The 12,831-nt window shown below is 33.5% G+C and overlaps 1 pseudogene; it reads right to left on the minus strand.

Annotated features, from left to right (window-relative positions):
- Positions 1–808: 808 nt before the first annotated feature.
- On the minus strand, positions 809–5,356 carry LOC125422092 (disease resistance protein RUN1-like; annotated as a pseudogene).
- Between the last annotated feature and the right edge of the window lie 7,475 nt (positions 5,357–12,831).

Consider the following 12,831-nt stretch of genomic DNA (forward strand, 5'->3'; position numbering starts at 1 on the left):
AACTAAGATGGGTTTCAAGTACTAGCTGTTCATTTAAAGTGGTTGCATATGGTTCTTGTCATGATGCCTTAGTAATTAGCAACCTACCTTAATCGTGAAATTTTATATTTATCAATTAATTTAGAGGTAACAGAAGAAAAGGATGGTAAGAAAAAAATAGATGCAGTGGCTATGTAAATATCATTTACTTTAAACATCATTTTAATTTTCTACATTACTCTCTACTGAAACTCTAGCTAATATCCTGAAGTTGAAATTTCATGCTTCCAAAATGTTTCCTTCAAGCATGAATATTTTTGCACAGTTTTATTTATTTATTTTTTTTATATCCTCATCTAGTGCTTTGATGGTTTTCAGTTGCCTATGGACCTTATTCCACATTTGCTGGCAGAATACTAATGACTACTACTGTATTAAAATGGAAATGTATTGAATATCACCAACTAATTAATTGGAAGATCTTGTAGCAGTTGATATCGGAATAAGTTTATCATATATGGCAGACGTGCATGATGAATCATTTATAAGTTATTTCTATATGGCCTTTCGTTTTTGCTCTGTTTCTTTGGTTTTGGTTTTCTTGGTTCACCGTCTCAACCAAGTTGGACACTCTAGGAGAAAATATTAAAATAATTTAGTATATTATTACTATTATTATTATTATTTTGTTAGGATTATATACTAATAATTTTGAGTGTAATGAAGAATTTAAATCATTTGCATTTGCACAGGGTGATAAGAGTAATAATTTTGAGTTTATTGAAGGATTAAATCTTTGTGTAGGAAGAGGGACTAATAATTTTATTCTATCTATAAACAATATTAAGATTCATGATAAAAATAATATCGGAAGTTTTCCAAATCATCGTCATCATCTCTTCATCTTCATCTTCATCTTCATATAAATATCCATACTTATTCTTGCAAAAGATATCTAATATCTAATGTCCAGATCCTCATCTTCAGAGTGTAGGTTCAAATCATGTATGTCTTGCTCACATACGAAACGAACACCCCATCCAAATTGATCTTCTGTGTTGTTTTCAAAAGAAAAATCAATTCGAGCACTGCAATTGTTGTACCGCAATTCGTTTGTCTGAAAGTATATATCACGAGGCAAATAAAATAGCCAAAGCCAAAGGTCATCAGTGCAATAGTATTTGATCGATTCAGGACACTCGACTAGTCGTCTAAATCCCCAGTCTTGTCCGTCAATTCTCATATGATTGCATGTAGAAAACCAACTCCCGTTTTTTGGGAACACAGAGACAGCCAGACCCATCCACTTAGTGTTGCACAAATTTGGATCTAATGGGAAGCTTGTCGACGTTCCTGAACTTTGATGAGTGAACCAGGCTGGAATTTCATTTCCAGGAAGACCAATATCAAATCTTTTGCTTTGATTAGGGGGATTCTGTCAACATTGAAGAACGGCCATCATGTTTAATAAGATTAAACAATCAAATACAAAAATACTAAGTAGAGAGAATCTACCTGAAGGTATCTTTTAATTGATGCAAATGCTGTTCTTTTGCTGCCTTTCCTCCTTACCAATTCAAAGCAAAAGACACATGTAGCAGAACACCGCAAGTTGCAATACTGGTCGTTCAATGGATCAAGAAAGGTGTCTAATGAACTACATTCATCAACCCTTACCATTTCTAAGCTAGGTGGAAGCTCTGGTCCCAATGATTTTAGATTTTCACACAACCTCAAATCAAGAATCTGAAGCTTGGTAAGTCTATTGAAACAGGCAGGCAGATAAGAAAAATCATTACCTATCAGTTTTACATGTTCTAAAAAGGCTAAGCAACAAAAATCTTCAGGAATTTCTCCATCTCCAACATGGCACCAAGTTAGATCGACTTCTTTCAAAGAATAAAGACGACCTGAGATGGGAAAACCTTCGCCATAATTGACGTCTTGTAATGGAAAAACGATCCTAAGGTTTTCGAGTGATGCAATGGAAGATGGCAGTTCTGTTACACCAGTGCCGCAGAGTTGAAGCTCCTTCAAACTATTTAAATTCCCCAAGTCTTCTGGTAAGTTGCGAAGACTCTTACAATCAGAAAGTTGAAGAACTTCGAGAGAGTCCAAATCATTTATGGTTGTTGGAAGATTTTCTAGACTAGTACAGTAATTTAGGTTCAGTAAAGTAAGCCTTCTAAGAAATTTGATGGATGGGTGAATCTCCACTAGTCCTTCACAGGCCTCAAGAATCAATTTCTCTAGATTCGGAACCACCTTGAAGTCTTCAATTTTTCTAACATTGTCGGAACAACTTAGGTCAATGATTTTCAAATTGTATAAAGGCTGTAATATACATAAAGAAGAAAGAGGATTTAATTATTTTGTGAGACAATATATAAAGATATACATATATATGTTGTAAATTTCCAAAAAAAATTAACATGAAATAATTAAGCGGTTCTAAAGGTACCTTGACTGAGTTGTTCCATAGTTGTTTGATATTGCTATGTTGCAAGATAAGTTCAACGAGTCCATCTGGTTGGAAACTTGATGGCAAATTTGGATAAGGAAATCCACTCCATTTGAGAATCCGTAACTCATTGGAAAAACATGGAATTGGTGCCAGATCAAATTCACTTGGGGGAAAATGAATAAAAAGCAACTTTAGTTTCTTCATATTTGAGAAGGCATCCCAAGCGGATTTTTTTGCTTCTTGAAATCTACAAACTATGGCTTCAACTTCTTCTTCGCCCTAATAGTTGAGATCAAACACAAAAGTGAACCATAATTTATAAAGAATTCTTACAGCAATATACACACATATAAGTTTATTTTACTGCATGCATGCCAATTGAAGAGAACTTTGATGCAATTTGTCACCACCTATAATCAAAGTCATCACCGATTACTACTTGGAAAAAATTATTTACTGCGACAACAAAAACGGGAGATAAAATTTATCACATGAGATTCCACCGTAACTAGATTTGTGGAATTGTTGTGTTATATATGAAATAAAATTATCAAAAACATATGGAATTTTAGCTCCCAGTTTAACCCAAAAAAGAGGGAAAAAAAAACCAAAAAAAAAAAAAAAGCAATCTTCTTACCGTGTTTTTGTCCAAAAGACGACATAAGTCATTGTAATCCCATATCCTACTCCATCTTCCTGGTTCATTGCGGGATATTTCTCGAACAATTTCTTTGCCCATTTCTTGCAGTAAGTCATGCATCCAAACTTTGTTATCAGGATCTTTGCTTATGAGAGATTTATCAATAAGAGTTCTTATCCCGATTGTTCCATGGAAATGACATCTATCCATAATTTGGATAATATCATCTTCATCATATCCATTGAAGAAACATGCAATATCTAGGAAAATATGTTTCTCTGTTTCCTCAAGTTCATCAAAAGTTATTCGAAGTACTTTAACAATCTTCCTTTGTGGATGCTCTTTTATTCTATGCAAAGCACTTTTCCATTCATTTTTAGTTTTGCCACGTAGAAGGGAACCTAGTACTTCTAGAGCTAATGGAAGACCTTTCGCATACACTATCGCTTGTTTAGACAGCTTCATGTAATCTTGTGAAGGATGACTACTTTTGAATGCTTCCCTATAAAATAGTTGAAGACCCTCACTATAATTTAATTGCTCAGCTTTATATATTGTACAATCTTCTTTAAATGTGAGCAAAGCTTCATCTCTAGTTGTTACTAGTATTCTGCTTTTAGAGCTAAGCCAATCGTCCTCCCCAACTAACTCTTTTAATTGTTCCTGTTTGTCCACATCATCAAGAACAATTAACACCTTTTTATCACGTAATCTATTTTTTATCATGTCCATTCCTTTATAAGCATCCCTTTTTGTCGGTTCTTCATCTAAAAGATTTGAAAGAAGAAGAATTTTCAAATTCACCAGACCATTTATTTCCTTTTCACAAACTTCTCTAATATTTGCAAGGAAACTGCTACTTTCAAATTCACAAGACTTCCATTTATAATAAGCTCTTGCAAGAGTTGTTTTGCCTATGCCGCCCATTCCACAAATTCCAATAAAACCAACGCCATCAGATGATGAAGGACGAACATGTTGATCCAGTTTTTTTAGTCGTGAAATCATACCAACAAGGTCCTTTGAGCGTTTACAGAAAGAAATAAGATCCTCTGAAATGTTTGACTGTTTATCACCAAGTCTTTTTAATACATATGCAATGAAGTCTTGTATAAATTTTGCTTCATTATCCCTTTAAAATCCAATCGTATGGAAACAATAGTGAGTTAAAACATAGCATGAAGTTCATAAATGTAATTCTCTGCTTAAATAATACATATTTATACAAAATTTTATATTCTGCTAATTATCTCACATATCGGAATAGAAGACATAATATATATTATATATGCATGGTAACATGGAAAATTCTAGGAATGGTCACTTCACTATATAAATTTTTATTATGAATATATTAAGGTAAATGGTGATTAGGTAGAATCAATTACTAAAACCTTGTGTTCGATTTTAATTGGAATCCAGTGTTATACGTATAATGAATGTTTCATAAATTGAAATTCTTACAAAAGAAAAATTAAAATATTAAAAATTCATTCTTATTTTATAGAAATTAATATATATTAAAACTCTTCATAAGAGGATTTATATTTTCATATATATATATATATATATATATTTCTTTAAAATTTTGTTCTACTGGTACCTGTATTTCTATATAGGTATATGCACATGTTCTCTAGATTGGAAACTCATTTGTAGATTAGAAAGGAACAAAAGGAAAAAAGGACAAAGTACATAATGTTTACCCATAACGTAAAGGACATCCAGCTAGATTGGCAACTTCTTTTACGGCATCCCTCCAGATTTTCACCTTTTCTAAGTTGTCACTAAAAACTTGTTCATGTTTCCGGAATGCCTCCCCAATACTTCCAATCTGCTTCCGTACATGAGATGGGTCCACATGGTAGAAAATTGGCAGAACAATCTGTTTATAGTCCTTCATGCATTGAAGAATCTTGACCACTTCCTCCAAACACCACGTAGAAAAAGCATAGTTTTCCGATATAACAATGATGGAACATCGTGAACTTTCTATGGCTTTCAACAACTCTGGAGAAATGGATTTGCCTCTCACAAGTTTATCATCGTCTAAGAAGGTGTAAATTCTTTTCTTGCAAAGAGTTTCATGGAGATGACTTGTAAAAGTGTTTCGGGTGTCTTCGCCTCTAAAACTCAAAAACACATCATATTCGATTCGAGGTTTAGATGAAGAAGAAGAAGAAGATATCAACGAATAAGATCTTTTCATTCTTGCAAGCGGGAGAGATGATAAGGATATAAGCTCAAAGGGCCTAATTATAAGAGAGGTCAGATTTGTGCAGTGAACTAAACTAAGAAGAAGGAATGTAAATTAGTAACAGCAACATATAAATTAAGCTCAGATCTGCCCATAGACTTCCATTGCAGCTTTACGCGTTTTTAGGTTTACTTTATCTAAGGCCCACACATTGTGTGGGAACCTCCCCGGAAACAAGGAAAAAATATTTAAAAAGAAAAAAAAAAAGAGTAAATGAAAAAGAAAGAAAGCGTGTTTGGTCGGTGCTCTGTTCTCCTTTTCCTGTCTTCAGTCAATCAGCGTCAGAATTGGAAATTATGTAGAATTTCGTAGAAATTGTACAAATTGCGTCGACCTCATGGGACCCTCGTAGTAGGTTCGACCAAATAGCTAGCTAGCTGCTTGACAAGTTCTTGTTTGATGTGACTTGATTCTATATAATTATTATTAGCAAAACTTTTTAGCTTGTACCAAAAAAATTGTACTTTTTTTTCGTCTGTTCTACCTATAATAACCTCTCAACTATTTATAAAAATGTAGGAAAAAAAAAAAAAAAAAAAACCACATACACACAAATAATGATAACAATTTAAAATCTCCATATTGCCTCTACTAATAAAACGACGTGAACATTTGAAGGGAAACTTTTGTCTGCGTCTTTGACGTTTGGATGGAAATACATTAACAAGAACTGCAAAAGAGAATAACCTGCAGTTCCCGAATTTTTACAGAAATGATCACGGAAAATGATTTACCTACTTAAAGGAGCTTGGTCCCCTGCTTCGGGACTATTTGAGTTGGTATTTTAAGGTACACCTCGTTTGGTGATAGTAGTATCTCTGCCTCTCTCTATTGTGTTTTACTATTATGGAGTCCTCTTTATCGTTTGAGCCGCACTTGTGGGACAACTCAGATCTGCACATAGGATTCCATTCCTGCTTCATGCGTTCTCAGGTTTGTGTTTTTTTATTTTTATTTTTACTTTATCTAAAGCCTACACAATGTGTCGGAACCTTCCTGGAAAAAAGAGAAAAACAAAATAAAAAGGTAAAAAATAAAAATAAAAAAAAAGGAAAGAAAGCGTGTATTATAAATTCTACTTTTATACTCCCTTCTTTAACTTTAGAAATAACAGTCCGAGACAGTTCGTGGGAACAGTCACTATTTCTTCGGTAATGATCCGCATTCGAATCTCACGTTCAATAATTAAAAATAAATAAATAAATAAAAATAACATCTCTCAACCGACTATAAAAAATCAATGTACAAACAAAGACAAAAATAATTTAAAATCTCCAAATTATAGATGTTTGTTTTAGTTCTACCCTTCTCATCTAGTTGAATCTCCAAATTATGATGGTTGCATGGAAGATACACAAACGTCTGCTACCAGATTAAAAGGAAAAAGGTGGAGTAGTACAAACCAATTGGAGGATCTTTTAGAACTGTTTGTTCAAATCATACTCATTTATCAACTCTCTGACAGATTAATATTAGCTTAAAAGGTTTTAAAATTAATTAATATATTTGATATACTTAATTGGCAAGTAGAGCATTGGATTTGTGAAAAATATCTAAAATTGAAAATGAGCAAGGCATAGTGGAGAAGTCTAGAAGATGTGAGAGTCGGCTAAAGCAACCGACAATAACAAGTATAAAAGGATTTTATCAAAAAAAAAAAAAAAATAGCAAGTATAAGAGGAAGCTTTGGCTTCCACGTCTGGTGAGGTACTAAATTGAGTAGGCTCCTAGAAAGAGAGAGGTCTCATGTGTCAGTAAAGTATGTTAGAGTCAAGGGAGTTTCAAGGAGGCTATCGGTTAGTGTGAAAGCAAGTTTAGCAAGAGTGCTAATATGAATAAGTGGTGTTCAAATATAGTGGGTTATTATGGGTCCGGTTTAAGATGTCCCGGATGGCTATAGTAATAAGTACAAGGTCTTGTAAAAGTTATTTGATGTAATATAAATTATTATTTTCCTTCAACACTCTCTTCTTTGAGTTTTCCAATTTTCCTTTTTATTTTAGTTTTGTTGGTTGCCTCATTAAGGCTCCTATAGACACTGGATATTGACGTATAATTATATAATATAATGACATCATGGTGTTTCATTTTCGGAATTGGCAATTTATGCAAGAACCTGAGGAAAATTAGGTGCTCTGTTTTTTCGTTTTCTGTCTCCAATCAATCGGCGTCAGAATTGGAACCTACGGTGAATAAGAAACTACGGTGAATAACATAGTTCAAAATAAATGAGGAAGCAACATCAAAATAACGAAATAAGAAATCTTAATAAAAATAGGTAGATGCCAAAATTTCAATGTACTCACACACCACTTGGTATCTAACATACCGGGCAGATCCTGAGATTTTAGCAAGGCGGGCTAATTTATAAAACTAATTTTTTCGGTGGAATCGACTTTTGTGGACTCTCTACTACTAATGGAGTGGGTTTTAAACCTATTAACTTGGAAAGATATAAAAACATTATAATAAAATATGAAGATTAAACTCCACGCATTATATTTTATTTTTTAATATTGGAGGTGGAGAATTTGATTTTTGTTCATTGCATTATAAAATAATGATTTTACCATTAGTTGTCCCCATAAGGCCCTCCGTACATTTTTCATTTTTTGTACATTTAAAGAGTAGGATTTGATTTTGGGATTATTATATAACAAAATAATGGTTTTACCATTAGTTGACCTATAAAGGCCTCTACACATCTTAAACTCTAAATCTATTACAAATCATAAATTAGAAGTATTCATCTAAGAAAGTTTCTTGAATAAAACATAAGTAAAATCAATATATTACAAAATTAATTAACATAAACATTTAATGTTTATAGCAAAATTTTAAAATAACTTAAAGTTATATTGAGATAATATAATATATATATAAAAATTTAATTGATAACTGAAAAGTCAAGCAAATATATATATGTATATATATATATATATGAAATAGATTATCAAAAGTTTGATATACCAAAAAAAGTTTAACATATATATATATATATATTAAAATTAAAATTAATATTAAATGTACAATACAAAAGTACAATATTTATCATCTATTCCATTATAACATCAAATATTTTACTTTCATGATAAATAAGTGGTTTAAAAGGATAAACATTAAATTTACAGGGTAAAATATTAATATATTAAAAAGTTTGTAATTATTTTTTTTGGTGGCAAGTATATTTCTTTTGGGCAAAGGAATTATGTGAGCCCAAATAAAAAAGGGCCTGCCAATAAGCACAATGATGGGCCTGAAAGAGCTTTGTAGTTGGGCCAATAGGTGCACTAATGAATGAAACATAAAGTACACAAGGCTGACCAAAGTACTCCCCACGAAAAATGAGCAGAATAATGTGTGAACTTCTTTTGATTAACCTTTACCAGTATCCAACCAAGGTTTCAATGGTTCAAACTCCTACTTTTTAGCTAGGTTAAGCCTATTCAATTCTCACTTGTAAGCATTTATCCTAGATAAAGACAATAATAATTGAATGATATCTAAATTATACCTCTCCATCTACAAAGCACTCTATGAATGATTTGATTACTCGACTTGGTAAACTAATTTATTATAAAACACTTATGCTGCAGGAAGCTTCCATGGAAAAGAAAGATAGCTTGTTGAATCATATGTCAATAACAGTGAGGTAGAGCAACCGCATCAAGTTGTTGTTCATTTCTTAGACCTTGCATAAATTGCACAGAGACCCCAATGTGCCAGCCATCATAATAGATTTGACCAAATATCTGCTTGGTTTTTTGTCTTGTTTGATCACTGGATCCTATAATTATTATTAGAAAAACCTGTTGCTTATGCCAATAAATTAATCCCACTTTCTAGCTATTCAATAAACTTTGAGCTATAAAAATTTAGACATATAAAAGACGAAAAGATGTCCATATTATCTCTACAAATAAAACAGCATATACATTTTAGGGGGTAAATTTCGTTTACCTGTTTGACTTTTGATGAAAATACACTAACAAGAACAACAAAGGGAACAACATGCTGACTTACAATTACAGAGAAGATCAGGACAGGAACTCTCTAATAGTAGTGAACAGAGAATTTATTGGAGTAGCATTCAGTTCGGTTGGAGAAACAATTTTTAGCTAGTAACATTAATGGATAGCTTTATTCACCTTCAGCTAGCATATATTTTTGAGATCGATCTGTTACATAGTTCTAACTAAATAATTAATCTTTATGATGAAAAAAATTAATAAAAGAGGCAATTCTGACACTCTGCAATTACTGTATATAACCTACACCAAAGTCTATACCACTTAAAGAACTAGGTACCCTGCTTCCAGACTAACAAACCTTAATTGCTTCTCATCATTTGCAAGAACAACATTCTATAAACTTGCCTCTTTATGATTAACACTTACCAGTATTTAGTTTAAATCCTAGCTAGTTAGAGAAGAAATGACATAATTCCCACTATGTAATCTAATCTTCTATGCTTTTGGCTTAACTAATTTATGCCAAATGTCTTAGGATGTAGTTTGATATTTTTCAAATGAGCTGCTTCTTCTTTTTCCATTTAATTTTCTATATCTAAGCCTCTGATATCCTAATCACCTAGAGGATTCTGTCACGAATAGTCTGTTTAAAAATTGATTTTCTTTTTGAAAGGAAATCAGTAACAAACATTGTGAACATGTGCAGTTGTCTGCATCTGCTGGCAGAATACAAACAGCTACGATAATTTTAAAAAAGGAAAAGAATGGGACATATATGTTGAAATCATTTATAAGTTAGTTAATCATATTGTGAAGATATAATCCACAAATGCATCTTGCAAAGATCTGGTATATGCATGAGGTCAACGCTTGGAGAAGACTCGAGCTAATTCAATGGATAAATCTCAGAAGAGCGAAACGCATCGTTTCATTTACTTGAAATAAAGAAGGGCAAAGCAATCATTTCCAGCATACTGTAACAGAATAACGGCAAGCTACGTGTCTTAATCTGAGTGAGTCTTCATAATAAGTTGGACGATGTCGTTTTGAAGCTGGTGTGTAATATATATGCACAGAACTCTTTCTCTTCGAGTGAAGAAACAGATAACAGAAATAACAGTCTTTCTTCAAGCTTGTGAACAAGAGAGGAGCTCCAAGATTCTGATTTACCTTTCTTCAATTGTATTCTTTTCTAAGTGAGAAACCATCTCTAAGTGAGATTGAGTGATTGTATAAGTTGAAAGGGTGTAGAAAGGGCTTCGGGTTTTGTGAGTATGATTTCTATGTGAAAACCTGTTTGTATACAAGAGGTGATAGTTTGTGTAACTACTGCAAGATCAATAAGAGACCAGAAGCTCTCACCGGAGCAACAAGGACATAGGTCATCTTGACCGAACCTCGATAAGTTGTGTTGTGTTTGTTTTGTTCTGATTATCTAACAGTGGTATCAGAGCTTGGTTGAGTATTCTTGATTCTTGGTCCTGTGTCTTGTGAGTTTTCTGTGAGAATCATCTGTGTGAGGGTTTCTCAATCTTTCAAGAATTCAAGAATGTCTACAAAGTTGGAAATTGATGTATTCAATGGCAAAGGAGATTTCTTGCTGTGGCGCAAGAAAATGAGGGCAGTACTGGTGCAAATGAAGGTAGCTAAGGCAATCGATGGAATTTATGCTGCTGATGTTACTGATGAAAAGAAGCATGAGATCGATGAAATTGCAATGAGCACAATTATATTGCATCTCTCCGATAGTGTTCTGAGGCAAGTTGATGATGTAAGCACTACTTTCTCAAATGTGGCAAAAGCTTGAATAGCTTTATCTGGTAAGATCCTTACCTGATAGAATTCTTCTACTTGAACAATTTTTGGCTTTAAGATGGATACTACTAAGGATTTGGACACAAATCTTGATGCTTTTAATCATTTAATCTTAAGTCTTACAAATTGTAAAGTTACTTTTGATGATGAACATCATGCTATGATCTTATTGAACTCATTGCCTGAGACTTATAGAGAAGTAAAGAATGCCATTAAGTATGGCAGAGATTCCTTGACCTTAGATACTGTTGTAAGTGCCCTTCGATCTAGAGACTTGGAATTGAAGTCTGAATCCAAAGGTGAAGGACTTACTGTGAGGGGTAGAAGTGCTACTCGAAGTTGGGGTCATAGTGACCATAGAAGTAAGTCTAGGGAGACTTTTAGGTCTAAATCAAGAACTAGGGGTAGAAGGTGCTACTACTGTAAGAGAGTGGGACACATTATTAAAAATTGTTTCAAGAAGAAGAAAGATGAGAAAGAAAAGAGTCAAGAGTCTGGTGATTTAGCAGTGGCCTACACTGATTTAGAGCCTGCAGAAGTTTTGGTAGTGTCCACAAGTCAAAATCATACTGAGTGGGTGTTGGATTTTGGCTGTTCTTTCCACATGTGTCCTGACTTGAGTTGTTTTAACTCATATACTAAGTGTGATGGTGGCCAAGTGTTGTTAGGCAATAATCGATCATGTTCAGTAACTGGCATTGGTAATGTGCAGTTGCAGTTAGTAGATGGTACCATTAAGACCCTCACAGCAGTAAGGCATGTACCTGATTTGAAGAGAAATTTAATTTCCCTTGGCATGTTAGATGAATCTGGCTTGTCCTGTAAAGCAGAGAATGGTGTCATGAAAGTGACCAAAGGATCACTTGTAGTAATGAAGGGTCAGAAGAAAAATGGTTTATATGTCTTACTTGGTAAACCATTAGTTAATTCAAGTAATGCTTTTATAAGTTCAACTGCTGATAAAACTGCTTTATGGCATAAGAGATTAGGTCACATTAGTGAAAAAGGCCTGTATTACTTGAATAAACAGAATGTTTTTGATAAGGATATAGTCAGTAATTTGGAGTCTTGTGAAACTTGCATTTTGGGTAAACAGCATAGGCTCAGTTTTAATTTGAGCTCAAATAGGGCCAAGTCTGTCTTAGATTATGTACATGCTGATTTGTGGGGACCTGCTAGAGTGCAAACACAGAGTGGAAACAGGTATTTCTTGTCCATAATTGATGCTTACTCTAGAAAAGTCTGGATATACTTGTTAAAGGCTAAAAGTGAGGTTTTTTCTAAGTTTAAAGAGTGGAAATTGTTGGTTGAAAATCAAACCAGCAAAACTGTTAAAATTTTAAGAACAGACAATGGTCTTGAGTTTTGCAGTCGAGAATTTGATGACTTTTGCAAATCAAATGGTATTCTAAGGCATAGAATTGTGAAATTCACACCACAGTAAAATGGTGTGGCTGAAAGAATGAATAGAACCTTACTCGATAAGGTGAGATGCATGCTAGTCTCATCTGGATTACCTAAGTTGTTTTGGGGTGAGGCTGTAATGACAGCCATGCATTTGGTGAACTTGTCACCCTCTACAGCTTTAAACTTCAGAACTCCTGAACAAATGTGGCTTGGAAAGAAGCCTGATTATAGCAAACTGAGGGTTTTTGGCTGTGCTGCATATGTCCATCAATCTGAAGAGAAACTTGAACCTAGGAGT

Source organism: Ziziphus jujuba, chromosome 4 (genome assembly GCF_031755915.1).
Source record: "Ziziphus jujuba cultivar Dongzao chromosome 4, ASM3175591v1".
NCBI classification, from domain to species: domain Eukaryota; kingdom Viridiplantae; phylum Streptophyta; class Magnoliopsida; order Rosales; family Rhamnaceae; genus Ziziphus; species Ziziphus jujuba.